We start from the raw sequence: 16,651 nt of genomic DNA on the forward strand, positions 1-16,651 counted from the left end.
CTTCGCGAACGCGAAGTAGGACTCGCGAACGCGGAGAGATGCCTAAGGAACCTACGCGAATGCGATGGGCTAGTCACGAACGCGTAGAAGGAAATGGAGGAGTTGGGCCTGAGGTCGTTTGTTCTTCGCGAACGCGAAGCGTGGAACGCAAACACGAAGGAGCATGTCAGCTGGTCATCGCGAATGCGAAGAGGAAATGTGGGAGCAGGAACAGTTGGTCTTCGCGAACGCGACACTGGTCACGCGAACGCGAAGAAGAATTTGAGGCAGCTAAGTATTGGCCTTCGCGAATGCGAGACAGAGGTCGCGAACGCGAAGAAGGCCTATCTGGGCAGAATTAAAAGTCTCAAAATGGGGGTTTGAGTTCATAATACAAAATCAAATTGGGAGCTCGGTAGAAGGCGATTTTTGGAGAGATTCTTGCGTGAGTGTTTGGGGTAAGTGATTCTTATCCAGTTTTGATTAAATTCCATGATTATGCCTTTGAATCCATAATTTAATTCGGATTTAAATGGAGAAAAATCAAGATTTTTGTAAAATCTTCCAAAAATGAAAATTTAAGATTTGGAGGTCGAGTTGTTATTGGAATTCGATAAAATTGGTATGGTTGAACTCATATCGGAATGGATGTTCGTATTTCAAGAAAATTATGTCGGGTTCCGAGGGGCGGGTCCCGCGTTGACTTTTTAGAATAAATTTTCAAGTCAACGTTTTATTATCCGAAATTATTTCCGATAAATTTTAATGATGTTATACAATTAATTTGGATAGTTTAAGTTGTTCGGACGTCAATTCAAGCAAGAAGACTATTTTGAAATATCGGCCTAACTTCAAAAAGGTAAGTGTCTTGCTTAACCTCGAGTGGAGAAATTACCCCTTAGGCATCTAGCCTTATGTGCCATTTGTGATAATAATATGATTTATGTTGAAATTGGGAGCTTGTGGCTATTGCCAGGCGAATTATAAAATGAAATATGGGCACGAGGTGCCGTGAGTAGATAATGAGGATATTGACACGGAAATTTATCCGTGCAGTTGTGATATGAAATGAGGGCACGAGGTGTCAGAAAAATATAATGATTTAATTATGAGCACGAAGTACAGTGGAAATATGGAAAATGGGTTGAGACCCGTGTTTATGAAAATGGGCTGAGACCCGTGGTTGCATGATTATGAAATGAAGTGTCACATAGTGACTTTTTAATTGAAAGAATTATATTCAAAATATTTAATTGGAAGGATTTTTATGAAAAAAGATTTATTGGAAAGGATTATATTCGAAAGATATTTATTTAAAGAAATTATATTTGAGAGAGATTTATTCAAAGGAAGTATATTTGAAAAATTTTTATTTGAAGAAATTATATTTGAAAAATAGTTATTTGGAAGAATTTTATGTGAAAGACATTTATTTGAAGGATTTGATTTAATTGGGCGTAATTGTAATTATTAATTATTGAGCGATATTAATGGTGTTATTATTGTCTGATGTGCATATCACTAGTTGTTTTATGTTGCCCTTGTTATTACTTGTTTCCTATTATTTTGTATATTATGTTGCACAAGCTAATAGACTAGTGAGTGTCTTGATTGTACCTCGTCTCTACTCCACTGAGGTTAGTCTTGATATGTAATGACCCAACCGGTTATTTTGACTTTTAGAACTCCGTTTCCTAAAATAAAACTTTCCGTATGTGCTTTTAATGAATGATTTATGACTTGCGGGGATGGTTGGTTCGAGATTTGGAAGTGTTTGGGTTGAAATCGGAACACTTGGTTCCTTAAGTTGGCTTTAAAAGGCTAAGTTTGACTTCGGTCAACAGTTTGAGAAAACGACCCCGGAATAGAATTTTGACGATTCCAACAGCTCTGTATGGTATTTTGGACTTAGGAGCGTGTTCGGAATTTTATTTGGAAGTCCGTAGTTAAATTAGGCTTGAAATGGCTAAAATAGGAATTTAAGTTTAGAAGTTTAACCGGGGAGTTGACTTTTTGATATCGGGGTCGGAATTCAGTTCCAAAAATTTACATAGCTATGTTATGTCATTTATGACTTGTGTGCAAAATTTGAGGTCAATCGGACTTGATTTGATAGGTTTCAGTACCGAATGAAGAAGTTGAAAATTTTAAGTTTCATTAAGCTTGAATTGGAGGATGATTCGTGGTTTTGGCGCTGTTTGATGTGATTTGAGGTTTCGACTAAGTTTATATGATATTTTAGGACTTGTTGGTATAATTGGTTGAGGTCCCGAGGGGCTCGGGTGAGTTTCGGACGGCTAACGGATCACTTTTGGCCTTTGGGAGACTGTTGATAGCTGCTAGTATCTTCTTCTGATTTTCTTATACGAGATCGCGTAGGTTGGTCTGCGATCGCGTAGAGTAATTTGGACAGATGTGGATTTGTTCTACGCGATTGCGTGAATGGGGTTGTGATCGCATAGGCTTAATTTGGGCAGCTGAGAATTTATTCTATGCGATCGCATGGGCAAGTCCGTGATCGCGTAGGTTAGATTCAGTTGTGTTATGCGAACGCGTGGCTAAGGCCGCGTTCGCGAAGAGGAAACGAAGCAGAAGCTGACCACGCGCTTAATGCTTCGCGATCGCGTGAGGAGGCTCGCGATCGCGTAGGCTTGTGGAGATTGTGCTTCGCGATCGCGTGGGATTTTCTGCGATCGCGTAGAGTTAATTTCTGGGCAGAAACATTTGTGCTACGCGATCGCGTGAGGAAGTTCGCGATCGCGTATAAGAAATTACTGGGCAGAGAGTTTAAATTCTGAAATGGTACCATTTTCCATTTTTAACGATTTGGAGCTCGGATTTAGGCAATTTTTGGGAGATTTTCAGGAAAAATAATGGGGTAAGTGTTCTTAACTCAATATTGGTTAAATTACCCGAATCCATCACTGTTTTTAATCATTTAATTGATGAATTAAGTTGGAAAAATTTGAAAACTCTCTTGGATAGATTTGAGGATTTGAGGGCCGAATTGTTATCAGAATTTAGTGATTTTGGTATGGGTAAACTCGTGGTTGAGTGGGCGTTCATATTTCGTAACTTTTGCCGGATTCCGAGACGTGGGCCCCACTGACGAATTTTTAATTAATTTTGGAATTTTTATTGAAAATATAGTATTTTCTTATAGAATTGATTCCTATAATTCTTAGTGATTATATCGAATTATTTTGGCTAGATTTGAGCCAGACAGAGTTGGATAATCGTGGAAAAGGCCTTCTAATGGATTAAATTGGAGCAAATTGAGGTAAGTCTCTTGTCTAATCTTGTGAGGGGGAAATTACCTCATAGGTGCTTAAAATTAAATAATTATTGCTAATTGTGGGGGCTACGTACGCACGAGGTGACGAGAGTCCGTGCGTAGCTACTATTAATACTAAAGTCCGGGTAGTTTAGGACTCAAAGCATGAATTACTTGTGTAAATTGTATTCTTTATTTAATTAATATTATTTGATATATATATATATATATATATTGTGAATTGTTAGATAAAAATATTGTTAAGAGAAATTGTTCTTCCTCCTGAATTTATCTTATAATAAATATACTCTCATTCCGGGGGTACATAAGAAAATGTCCTCATTTCCTGTGGAGCGGGCCGAACGCCTCGGCAGGATAGATGCATCTATGGATCGTGCCGCACGTCCCTCGGCAGTGTACACGAAACTCTGGATCGGGTCGTACGACCTCGGCAGAAATCATGCTTAATAATAATAATTACACGATACTTTGATAGTTTATTGCAGCTTGTGAAGCTAATTGATAAATTGAAAATCTTTGAAATTTAATGAATTATTATTCCAGCTTGTTAAGGGATTATTGTTATTCCTGTAAATGAGACTAATTGATAAATTTGGAAATTTATTGAAATTGAAGGAATTTAATTATTTCTGCTGGTTAAATAAATTATTGTTATATTCTATTAAGCATGTTGATCTAGATATTTTAGTTTTATTTTAATTATTATTATTGACCCATAGTGAGTGTCAAAGTTGTCCATCTCGTCTCTACCACTTCGAGATTAGGCTTGATACTTACTGGGTATACGTTGTTTACGTACTCATACTACACTTGCTGTACTTTTTGTGCAGGACCTGATGCAAGTACTAGTGGGGACCCTATCGTCTTACACCCAAGTCGCCCAGGGGCATAGTGGTGAGCTGCCTTTCTAAGCCGTTCTGCAGCTACCAGTGTCTCTTCTTGTATTTTTTATTCTGTCTATTTTTATTTCAGAAAGTATTAGTGATTTTGTATAATCTACTAGATGCTCATACACTTGTGACACCATGTCTTGGCACACACATTGGTAGAATTTGGTGTCTTATATTTTTTTCTTGGATTCAAATTTTAACGATATATGTCTAATTTATTAGTTGGCTTGCCTAGCTATGGTGTTGGGCGCCATCACGACCTATAGGTGACATTGGGTCGTGACATGATACTTACTGGGTACCGACCGTGGTATACTCATACTACACTTCTGCACATTTTTGTGCAGAGCCAGATATTGTAGATATCAGACTTGAATAGAGCCTAACTGGGATCGTAAGGATTCAAGGTAGAGCTGCTTGGTTGTCGCAGTCCCTTGGAGTCTTTTCTTTTCATTGTACTGTTAAGTTTTGATCAAACAATATTGTATATTTGGTCCTCGTGATCATTCCATGTATTCGGTTAGATTTCGTGACTCAGTACTACCAGTCTTGGGAGGTTGTATATCTATATTTGTTCCGCTGTTAGTTTTGATTACTTATTTAATTTTTTAAAAAATAGGTTCAAAATGTAATTGAAATCGACTTACCTAGTCTTAGAGACTAGGTGCCATCACGATGCCTGTGGTAGGATTTTGGGTCGTGACAAGTTGGTATCAGAGCTCTAGGTTCATAGGTTTTACGAGTCAAGAACGAGTCTAGTAGAATCTTACGGATCAGTACGAAGACGTCTGTACTTATCTTCGAGAGGCTACAGAATTGTTAGGAAATTTCCACTTCTTTCATTCCTGTCATGTGGAATTTGTCGAATTTGGAATTTGAGCCTTTGTATCTCTATTCTCTCGCAGATGGTGAGGACATGTGCTACCGGGTTAGTTGAGCAGGCATTTGCACGTACTGCTAGGGCTGCAAGAGGTCGGGGCCGAGGTAGAGGTCGAGGAAGGGTACGTGCTGCGATTAGAGCGCATGTCAGAACAACAGTTGAGGAGCCACCAGTAGCTCCAATTGGGAGACAGGTACCAGAAACACCTGTTGTTACTCCTGGACTTCAGGAGACTTTAGCACAGTTCCTTAGTATGTATGGTACATTAACTCATGCGGGATTGATCTATGTTACACCAAATATTTCGCAGATCGGGGGAGTAGCTCAGACTCCTGCCACAACTCCAGAGCAGCAGGTTCACGTTGGTCAGATGCCGGGTGTAGTACCGGTACAACCTGTTATTCCGGTTCGGCCTGAGGTCAGGTCCGAGGCATCAGAAGAAGAACAAAAGAACTTGAAAGGTTTAAGAAGTATAGTCCACCTACTTTCAGTGGCACAACTACAGAGGATGCCCAACGATTTTTAGAAAATTGTCACTGTATTTTCCGCACCATGGGTATTGTGGAGGTGAGCGGAGTTACCTTTACTACATTTCAACTGTCAGGCGCATCGTATCGGTGGTGGCAAATCTATAAAGAAGGTAGACCAGCCGATGCAACACCACCAACTTGGGATCAATTTTCGGAAATGTTCTTGAAAGAGTTTGTTCCCCGGACTCTCCGAGATGCGTGGCACACAGAGTTTGAACGGTTACATCAGGGCACTATGACAATGTCAGAATATGCTATCAGGTTCAGTGAGTTAGCTCGTCATGCACCTATCTTAGTTCCTACAATCAGAGAGCGGGTCCGCAGATTCATTGAGGGGCTCGATTATGAAATTAAAATATGCATGGCTCGAGAATTGCAAACTGATACTCTATTTCAACAAGTAGTGGAGATTGCGAGAAAGATTGAGGTTATTTTAGGCGAGGAAAGGGAGTCTAAGGAGGCCAAAAGGTCTCGAAGATCTGGAGGGCTCAACATATTTTACTCTTCAACTAGGACCCATTATAGCGGAGGCTCGCGCAGTCGGCCAGCTCAGTCCACACATCAGATTACTCAGAGTGCTCCAGTAAGTTCTTACGATGCACCACCGGCACGGAATTCCTATAATGGTTATTCCAGTTATCCGGCACAGACTCAGTACGAACAACCGCGACCTCGGAGGGGTTGTTATGAGTATGGTGATACTAGGCATATCATGAGAGATTGTCCCAGACTTGGGAGGGGTGAATTTCATCAGAGCACTCAAGCTATAAGTTTTATTCCAGTTAATACTCCACGTACACAATCAATTAGAGGTGGAGGACAGGGGGTAGATGGCGCCAAAGAGGTGGAGGCCCGACCCGTTGATATGATCGCTATGATTTGGCTGAGGCCGATACACCATATGGTGTCGTTACAGGTACGATCCTGATTCTGTGATAAAAGGATATTTTTTTCCTTTAATTTGATTATGTTCTGAATATTGAGGTGAGTCCTCCTATTATGCTCCACTTATGGGTGAGCTTCGTAATTTTTGTGACCCACTTATATATTTATCCTTGTTGGGAGATTTGAAGATGTGAGCCAGTGTCTGTCATTTTATTTTTATATACCATGGAGGGCTATAAGTCCAAAAGTAATTTTTTTTTATTCATGAACAGTGGATTTAATGTGTTTTGGAATAATTAATTCCATTTTTTTATGAATTATATTCCCTATCGGTACGAGGGTTCATTATGTGTTGTGAAAATTGTTTATGAAATATATTGAAAATAAGAAAGAAAGGAAATTGAAATTTCGGTTGGCACAATGTGCATAATACTCGTAATTCGGAGTTGAGGACGAGATCCTTGCATTTTTATATGATGTAAAATATTTAAACCGGGCTACAAGCCGCGGTGGAAGTTATATAAGGACGAGGTCCTTGTGGTGAAATATTTATGAGTTCAAAATTCTTCCTGTGTGAAATTTAATTTGTACAATAATATTAATAGGGAGTCATGCCTGTTAAGCCTATTTGATAATTCTTGAATATTTTCTGTGCATATTCAGCCATTTTTGTGTTGTAAACATTGAGTTTTAGCCTATGAAGTGAGTGCCAATGTGGCGTTAAATGTGACTGATTAATCCGAGTAAGTAATCATGAGGTCTTCATGCCTCACATTCTGTTGTCAATGTTGTGAAAATTTGAAATGAGGTGTTGGTTAAAATGAGATTAATCGAGGATGCTGGAATTAATTATGAATAACTTTTAAGACCAGAGATGTGGTGATAAACATATATATGATGTGCTTCATGTCCTGATATCATTATGATAATACAGTGTTTGTAATACCGAGATTGGTGTTATTGATATATACTTTGTGGTATTTTACTGGGTTGTGGATGTGTTGTTAGGAGTTATTTTGGTGTTACTCTGGCAGGTGGATAGGCCCAATTACAGGCGAGACTCTGCCGAAATTTTTGAAAAATTTGGGAGTTAGAAAATAAAAAAAAATTGGGAGATTGATATGTGCGAAAGGAGAGATAAATTATGTTATGTGTTTAAGGACGAATGATCCTAAGCGGGGAAGAATGTAACACCCCAGAAAATTTTTGAAGTACTTCAATACTATCAAGAAAGTTGATATGTGCGTAGACACGAGTTGCTATAGCCAGTTGAGACTAATACCGTGCGTTGTTGTGAAAAAATCAGGCCTTTTGAAAATGTTGGAGTGTAAAAAATTGATCTTAAAGTTTACAATTATGGATAAAAGAAATAATCTCAAATGAGATGGTATTGTCGGGCTTATCTCAAATACGGTAACGTGGGATCAACTGTAAGAATATGTGTAAAAGTAAAATCATCAATTTGGTAACCTCAGAATAATTCTTAGCACGTTCGAGGACGAATGTTTGTCTAAGAGGTGGAGAATGTAATGACCCGATCGGTCGTTTTGAGAATTTAAGTCCCGCTCAGTGGCATAAGGCCCTACGTAGCTTCGTATTATGTGTATTGACTTGCGTGCATGGTGGAATTCAGTTACCGGATAATTCGGAGTGATTTGGGACACTTAGTCCCTAAAACGGAAGCTTAAGTCTTAGGATTTTGACCGTAGTCGGAATTGTATGAAGATGATTTCGGAATGGAGTTATGTCAGTTCCGTTAGCTCAGTTGGGTGATTTTGGACTTAGGAGCATGTCCGGACTGTGAATCTGAGGTCTATAGCTGATTTAGGCTTGAAATGGCGAAAGTTAAATTTTTGGAGATTTGGACCGGAAGTGGATTTTTTGATATCGGGGTCGGAATCCACTTCCGGAAGTTGGAGTAAGTCCATAATGTCAATTATAACTTGTGTGCAAAATTTAAGGATAATTGGACATGATTTGATAGATTTCGGCATCGATTGTAGAAGTTGAAGTTTCAAAGTTCATTAAGTGAATTGGGGTGCGATTCATGATTTCGATGTTGTCTGATGGTATTTGAGGTCTCGAGTAAGTTTGTGTTATGTTATGGGACTGGTTGGTATGATTGGATGGGGTCACGAGGTCCTCGGGTGTATTTCAGGGTGGTTTCGGATCATTTCGGGCTATTTCGGAACTGTTGTACCTGGTATCTGATTTCCTTCTTCGCGAACGTGAAGAGAGCCACGCGAACGCGAATAAGAAATCTTGGGGGTGCTGGATTTGGCCTTCGCGAATGCGAAGTAGGAATCGCGAACACAGAGAGATGCCTGAGGAGCCTATGCGAACACGAGGGGCCAGTCGCGAACACATAGAAGGAAATGGAGGAGTTGGGCCTGAGGTCGTTTGGTCTTCGCGAACACGAACGTGAAGGAGCAGGTCATCTGGTCATCGCGAACGCGACGAGGAGGTCGCGAACGCGAAGAGGAAATGTGGGAGCAGGAATATTTGGCCTTCGCGAACACGACACTGGTCACGCGAATGCGAAGAAGAATTTGAGGCAACTGGGTTTTGGCCAACGCGAGACAGAGGTCGCGAACGCGAAGAAGGCCTATCTGGGCAGAATTAAAAGTCCCAAAAACGGGGGTTTGAGTTCATAGCACAAAATCAAATTGGGAGCTCGATAGAAGACGGTTTTTGGAGAGATTCTTGCGTGCGTGTTTGGGGTAAGTGATACTTATCCAATTTTGATTAAATTCCATGATTATGCCTTTGAATTCATCATTTAATTCGGATTTAAATGGAGGAAAATCAAATTTTTTGTAAAATCTTCCAAAAATAAAAATTTAAGATTTGGAGGTCGAATTGTTATTGGAATTTGATAAAATTGGTATGGTTGAACTCGTATCGGAATGGCTGTTCGGATTTCATGAAAATTATGTCGGGTTCCGAGGGGCGGGCCCCACGTTGACTTTTGTTGATTTTTTAAAATAAATTTTTCAGTCGATGTTTTATTATCCGGAAATGTTTCCGATGAATTTTAATGAAGTTATACAATTAATTTGGATAGATTTTAGCTGTCCGGAGGTCAATTTAAGCAAGAAGACTATTTTGGATTACCGGCCTACTTCAAAAAGGTAAGTGTGTCTTGCTTAACCTTGAGTGGGGAAATTACCCTTTAGGCATCAGGTCTTATGTGCCATTTGTGATATGTGAAAAGCCGAGTACGTACTTGGGTTTATATGTGCAAAATTTATTGAGTTTAAGTCTTGGGAATATTGTGTAGTAAATTAGATAATTGTTGGCATATATTTAATTATCTATTTGCCATGCCTCAAATCACATTTATTGAATTTGTTTTTATATGACAATTTGATGTAATTATTACTTGTTCATTTATGTGAATTCCGTGAGTTTGATGGTTGATATTCTTAGAATTTAATTTTCATTATGAATTTTCTCTATGCAAATAATTAATTAAGTAAGCTTAAGAAGATGTGCTAATACAATTACCTAAATTTGGATTAATGAGGGCTTTGCTTTATGCTGAATAATTTCTATCTCTGTTGATTATTTTTGTGGTGTTATACACATTGTGTGGAGTCTTCGGCTATTTGTTGCGAAACTAATTGACTTGGTTGTATCTTTGAAATTTTCGTTGTGGCCATTGGGCAAATTGTGATATGAATTGATTTTGTTACGTTGTCGTGATAATTTTCCGTGTAAATTATCGTGTTGTGTGAGTTATTATTTTGAGGAGATAAGGGGGCATTTCACCGTTGATATTATGTGGGTTTAAGGGTGGCATTTCACTATTGTTGTGTTTGTTGAAATATTGTCTGAGCTGAGCGATAAGGGCAGCTATAGGAGCGATAAGAGTGGCTATTGGTATTGTCAGGGCGGAGGGATAAGGGTGGCTATAGGAGAGATAAGTGTGGCTATAGGAGAGATACGGGTGGCTATTGTTAGGGATGGTATGTGATGATGAGGAGTGGTTGCATTAGTGATTTTTATGTGATGTGATTTTTCCTTGTGTTTATTTTTATAACTTGTGTAATTTGTCTTGTTGTTGGTATATTGATAATAATCTAATTTATGTTGAAATTGGGAGCATGTGGCTTTTGCCAGGTGGAATATAAAATAAAATATGGGCACGAGGTGCCATGAGTAGATAATGAGGATATTGGCACGGGAATTTATCTGTGCAGTTGTGATATGAAATGAGGGCACGAGGTGTCAGAAAAATATAATGATTTAATTATGGGCACGAAGTGTCGTGAAAATATGAAAAATTGGCTGAGACCCATGTTTATGAAAAATATAAAAATGGGCTGAGACCCGTAGTTGAATGATTAAGAAATGAAGTGTCACATAGTGACTTTTTAATTGAAAGAATTATATTCAAAATATTTAATTGAAAGGATTTTTATGCAAAAATATTTATTGGAAAGGATTACATTCGAAAGATATTTATTTAAAGAAATTATATTTGAGAGAGATTTATTCAAAGGAAGTATATTTGAAAAAATTTGATTTGAAGAAATTATATTTGAAAAATAGTTATTTGGAAGAATTTTATGTGAAAGACATTTATTTGAAGGATTTGATTTAATTGGGCGTAATTATAATTATTAATTGTTGAGCGATATTAATGGTGTTATTATTGTCTGTTGTGCATATCACTGGTTGTTTTATGTTGCCCTTATTATTACTTGTTTTCTATTATTTTGTATATTATGTTGCACAGGCTAATAGACTAGTGAGTGTCTTGATTGTACCTCGTCTCTACTCCACTGAGGTTAGTCTTGATACTTACTGGGTACCGACCATGGTGTACTCATGCTACACTTCTGCATATTTTTGTGCAGAGCCAGGTATTGAAGACATCGGACTTGAACAGAGCCTAAGCGGTATCGTAAGGATTCAAGGTAGAGCTGCTTGGTCGTCGCAGTCCCTTAGAGTCTTTTCATTTCATTGTACTATTAATTTTTAATCAAACGGTATTGTATATTCGGTCCTCGTGAGTATTCCATGTATTCAGTTAAAGTCTGTGACTCAGTACTACCAGTCTTGGGAGGTTGTATATCCATATTTGTTCCGCTGTTATTTTTGATTACTTATTTAATTCAAAAAAATGGCTTCAAAATGTAATTGAAACCTGCTTACCTAGTCTTAGAGACTAGGTGCCATCACGATGCCTTTGATGGGATTTTGGGTTGTGACAGAGAAGTGTCACGTAGCAGCCAATTAATTCATCAACAATAAAATGAGCAGTTGATAATATAAAAATAACACGACACCACCCTTCATGTTTTTACTCTCATTCTTTCCATAAATTGATAAATAAATAATAAGATCGACACGGCATCACCCTTCGTGCTTTAACTCTCTTCTGGCACGGCATCACCCTTCGTGCTTTAACTATCTTCTGACACGGTATCACCCTTCATGCTTTAACACTCTTTGAAAATGACACGGCATCACCCTTCGTGCTTTAACTCTCTTCCTCACTTCATAATTCAATAAATAATAATGTGGAATTGGCCCGGCATCACCCTTCATGCTTTTACACTCTTCCTTACCATGAAAATAATAATATAAATTCGGAAGAGTAATAAAATGCGGGGATATATACTTATCAATCAATTCACTACCAGAATACCGACCTCACCTTTCAAAATATTCAACAATAATTCCATGAAAATAATCAAATAAATAAGGAGTAGTAACTTAAGCAGGAATATCTTAATTAAATAGGCAATTCTTCACAATAAACAAATTCCACCTGCATGCTTTGACTCAACCATAACACATAAGTACTGGTCACCTCACATATACATTGTACCCGCACATTAAATCATGTAGCAAATAGACAAATAAGTCTTACTCCCTCAAGTCAAGGTTAACCACGACACTTACCTTGATTTGCAACCAAATTCAAGATTCCAATAAACCTTTACCTCGCGAATTCGTGTCCGAAATCCTCAAATCTAGTCATAAACAATTCAATATACTTAATATAAAAAGTAGGAATTGATTCCATATGAATTTACTAATTTTCCGGATTAAAATCCTAAATTCATTTTCAAAATCGACAGTGGGATCCACATCTCGAATCCCAAAAAAATTTACGAAAACCGAATACCCGTGCCGATACGAGTTAAACCATATAAAAATTATCAAATTCCGACATCGGATTTGCTTTCAAATCTTCATTTTACATTTTTGGAAGATTTTATAAAAATCCCAATTTCTTCCATCTAAATCCGAAATAAACGATGAATATTGACATGAATTTATGAAATATAATCACTTTTGGATATAGAATACTTACCCAAGTCGAAATCGTGAAATATCCCTTTTGAATCGCCTAAATCCGAGACTCAAAACTCAAAAATGAGTAAAAATGGCTAACTTCCGATTTTATGGGTTCTGTCCAGCATTTTTGCACCTACAGACTATATTTTTGCACCTGCAGACTCGCATTTGCGAGACAAAGCTCGCATTTGCGGAATAGGGCTACCCAGCAGAGGACCGCATCTGCGGTCCTTCATGTTGTAGAAGCGAGTCCTCCGCATTTGCGGTCTCTCAGCCGCAGAAGCGGCATCGCTCCTGCGTGAAATGCACCGTAGAAGCGGTCAGGAGGTGACCAGTACCCATGTCACATAAGCGACCAAAATTCTGCAGAAGTGGCCTCGCACCTAAGGCCAATATTGCGCAGGTGCGACGCACCGGAACCAGACTTGTGTTCTTGAACAAAAATGTCCGAAATTCATCCGAAACTCATCCGAGCACCTTGGTACCTCGTCTGAATATTCCAACAAGTCCCGTAACATAATGCGGACTTACTCGAGGCTTCAAATCACGTCAAAGAATATCGAAATTACAATTCACACCTCGATTCAGTCTTTTGATTTTTCAAACTTTTCACTTTGCAAAACTCGTGCCAAAACATATTAAACGAACCCGGAATGACTTTAAATTTGCCACACAAGTCATAAATGACATAACAGAGCTATTCAAATTTTTGGAATCTCAATGCGAGTCCGATATCAATAAAGTCAAATCTGTGGTCAAACTTTGGAAACCTTTAGCCTTTAGATTTCTAATTTTTGTTAAATGGCGATAATTTGAGCTAGGGACCTCCAAATTCAATTCCGGGCATACGGTTAAGTCCCAAATCACAATACGAACCTACTGGAACTGTCAAAATATAGATCCCGATCCGTTTGGTCAAAATGTTGACCGAAGTCAACTCGATTGAGTTTTAAAGCTCTATTCCACATTTTTATTAATTTTTCACATAAAAACTTTCCGAAAAATTATACGGACTGTGCACGCAAGTCGAGGAATAATAACTAGTGTTTTTTGAGGTCTTAGAACACAGAAATAAATGTTTAAATTAAAGATGACATTTTGGGTCATCACATTCTCCACCTCTAAAACAAACGTCCGTCCTCGAACGTAATTAGAAAAGTACATGAGCTGGTGAAAAGATGTAGATATTTACTCTGCATGTCCGACTCGGACTCCCAGGTAGCTGCCTCAATTGGTTGACCTCTCCATTGCACCCGAACTGAAGGATAACTCTTAGATATCAACTTCGGACCTGCCGGGCTAGAATAGCCACCAGCTCCTCCTCATAAGTCAAATTTTTGTCCAATTGGACTGAGCTGAAATCTAGTACATGGGACGGATCACCATGGTATTTCCGGAGCATGGATACATGAAACACCGGATGAACTAGTGATAAACTAGGTGGTAGTGCAAACCTGTAGTCTACTTCACCCACCCTTTCAAGAATTTCAAAGGGTCTGATATACCTAGGGCTTAACTTGCCCTTCTTTCTGAATCTCATTACACATTTCATAGGTGAAACTTGGAGCAATACTCTTTCTCCAGCCATGAATGCAACATCACGAACTTTACGGTCGGCATAACTCTTTTGTCTAGACTGAGTTGTGCGAAGTCGATCCTGAATAATCTTGACCTTATCCAAGGCATCATATACCAAATCGGTACCCAACAACCAAGCCTCTCCCAGTTCAAACCAGCCAACGAGCGAACGACATCGCCTCCCGTATAATGCTTCATATGGAGCCATCTGAATGCTCGACTGGTAGTGTCACGACCCAAATTAACCCTCCGTAAGGTGTCGTGATGGCACCTAGTCTTTACGACTAGGTAAGTCTAACATTTGCGGAAAATATAAAGAAAACACAATATTTTAAAGATAAACAGTATATTTTAAATAGCCAAGAGTAGTACCACTCGGCATACACAAAATAATTTTCCAAGATCTGGAATATCACTAAGTCACAAGCTGCTATAATTTATATGGCTCTATACAAAAGTCTGAAGATAATAAAGAAAATCTCTAGACGAGGGAGTAGAAGGTGACTCCAAAGATCTGCGGACGCAAGCAGAAATACCTTGAAGTCTCCTAGAATCAGCAGCACACGCTAATCCCAAGGTTGATAGCTCGTACCTGGATCTGCACACGAAAAACATGTGCAGGAAAGGGCATGAGTACACCACAATGGTACCCAGTAAGTGCCAAGTCTAACCTCGGTCAAGTAGTGACGAGGTCAAGTTAAGGCCCTATCGGAGTAAATATAGTAATTTAAACAGTAAAAGATATAAGTAAAATTTACCATAACACAGTTAAAAAGGGAGCCCTCGGCTCAGAACAAGGTAAACACAGTGGGAAATCTCTCGGGATATCATCCCATAGTATCAAATGAATATGCAGTACATGGGGGATCTCCCGGAATACGTCCGTAGTCCCAAAGTAAATATGTAGTGCTGGGGGATCTCCCAGAATACGTCTGTAGTCCCAATTTAAATATGCAGTACATGGGGATCTCCCGGAATACGTCCGTAGTCCCAATTTAAATATGAAGTATCGGGGGATCTCCCAGAATACGTCCGTAGTCCCAATTTAAATATGCAGTACATGGGATCTCCCAGAATACATCCGTAGTCCCAATTAAAATATGCAATGCAAGATGAAATGGCAGGTATGGCATCGAGTTATACAGTTTATACTGGACACAGATAAGGAAAATAAGGACTTAACTAAACAAGACGCACAGAATGTCAATTAGGCAGTTAAAACATGTAAGCATGCTTCTCTAGTCTAAGTTTCACAATTAAACGTATTAGTGCAATTTAATAAGGAAAAAAACAATTTATGATTTAGAAAGGAAAACGGGATTTTTGCAATAATAGCCTGTGTACGTACTCGTCACCTCACGTACACAGCGCCCACACACCAAATAATATTAAGATATCCTAAGGGGGAAGTCCCCAACACAGGGTTAGGCAAGTCACTTACCTCGAACCGCTCAAATCAACTTGATATCACGTTCTTGCCACGAGTATCCGACTCCAAATGGCCCGAATCTATTCAAAATAGTACAATAACATCAATACGCGCTAATGGAATGTATGCCACAAGAAATCTACAAAAATTAGGCCAAAAACCTGAAATTGGCTCAAACCCAGCAAGTCATAATAGCAAAAAAATATTTGGGGAAAGCAGTTAATAGGGGATCGGGGCTATTACTCTCAAAACGACCGGCCGGGTCGTTACATCCTTCCCCTCTTAAAACAATCGTTCGTCCTCGAACGAGTATAAAGACATACCTAAAACTGTGAAAAGATGAGGGTACTGGCTGCGCATATCCTGCTCGGTCTCCCAAGTCATCTCCTCGACCGGCTGACCCCTCCACTGGACCTTTACTGAAGCAATATTCTTTGACCTGAGCTTTCTGACCTGCCTGTCCAAAATGGCTACTGGCTCCTCAAAATAAGATAGATCTTTGTCCAACTGGACATAGCTGAAATCCAATACATGAGTCGGATCACCGTGATACTTCCGAAGCATAGACATGCGGAACACCGGGTAAACTTCTGCTAGGCTGGGAGGCAAGGCAAGCTCATAAGCAACCTCCCCAACTCGCCGCAATATCTCAAAAGGACCAATGAACCTCGGGCTCAGCTTGCCCTTCTTCCCAAACCTCACGACACCCTTCATAGGCGGTACTCAAATCAAGACCCGCTCACCAACCATAAATGCCAAATCACAAACCTTACAGTCTGCATAACTCTTCTGCCTGGACTGGGCCGTGCAAAGTATCTCCTGAATCACCTTCACCTTAACCAGGGCATCTTGGACCAAATCTGTACCCAACAA

At 39.2% G+C, this 16,651-nt stretch overlaps 1 pseudogene; it reads right to left on the minus strand.

Annotated features, from left to right (window-relative positions):
* Nucleotides 1–16,651, minus strand: part of LOC138903365 (uncharacterized) — a 62,021-nt pseudogene that overhangs the window by 35,754 nt on the left and 9,616 nt on the right.

The sequence above is a fragment of the Nicotiana tomentosiformis genome, chromosome 12 (genome assembly GCF_000390325.3).
Source record: "Nicotiana tomentosiformis chromosome 12, ASM39032v3, whole genome shotgun sequence".
NCBI lineage: Eukaryota > Viridiplantae > Streptophyta > Magnoliopsida > Solanales > Solanaceae > Nicotiana > Nicotiana tomentosiformis.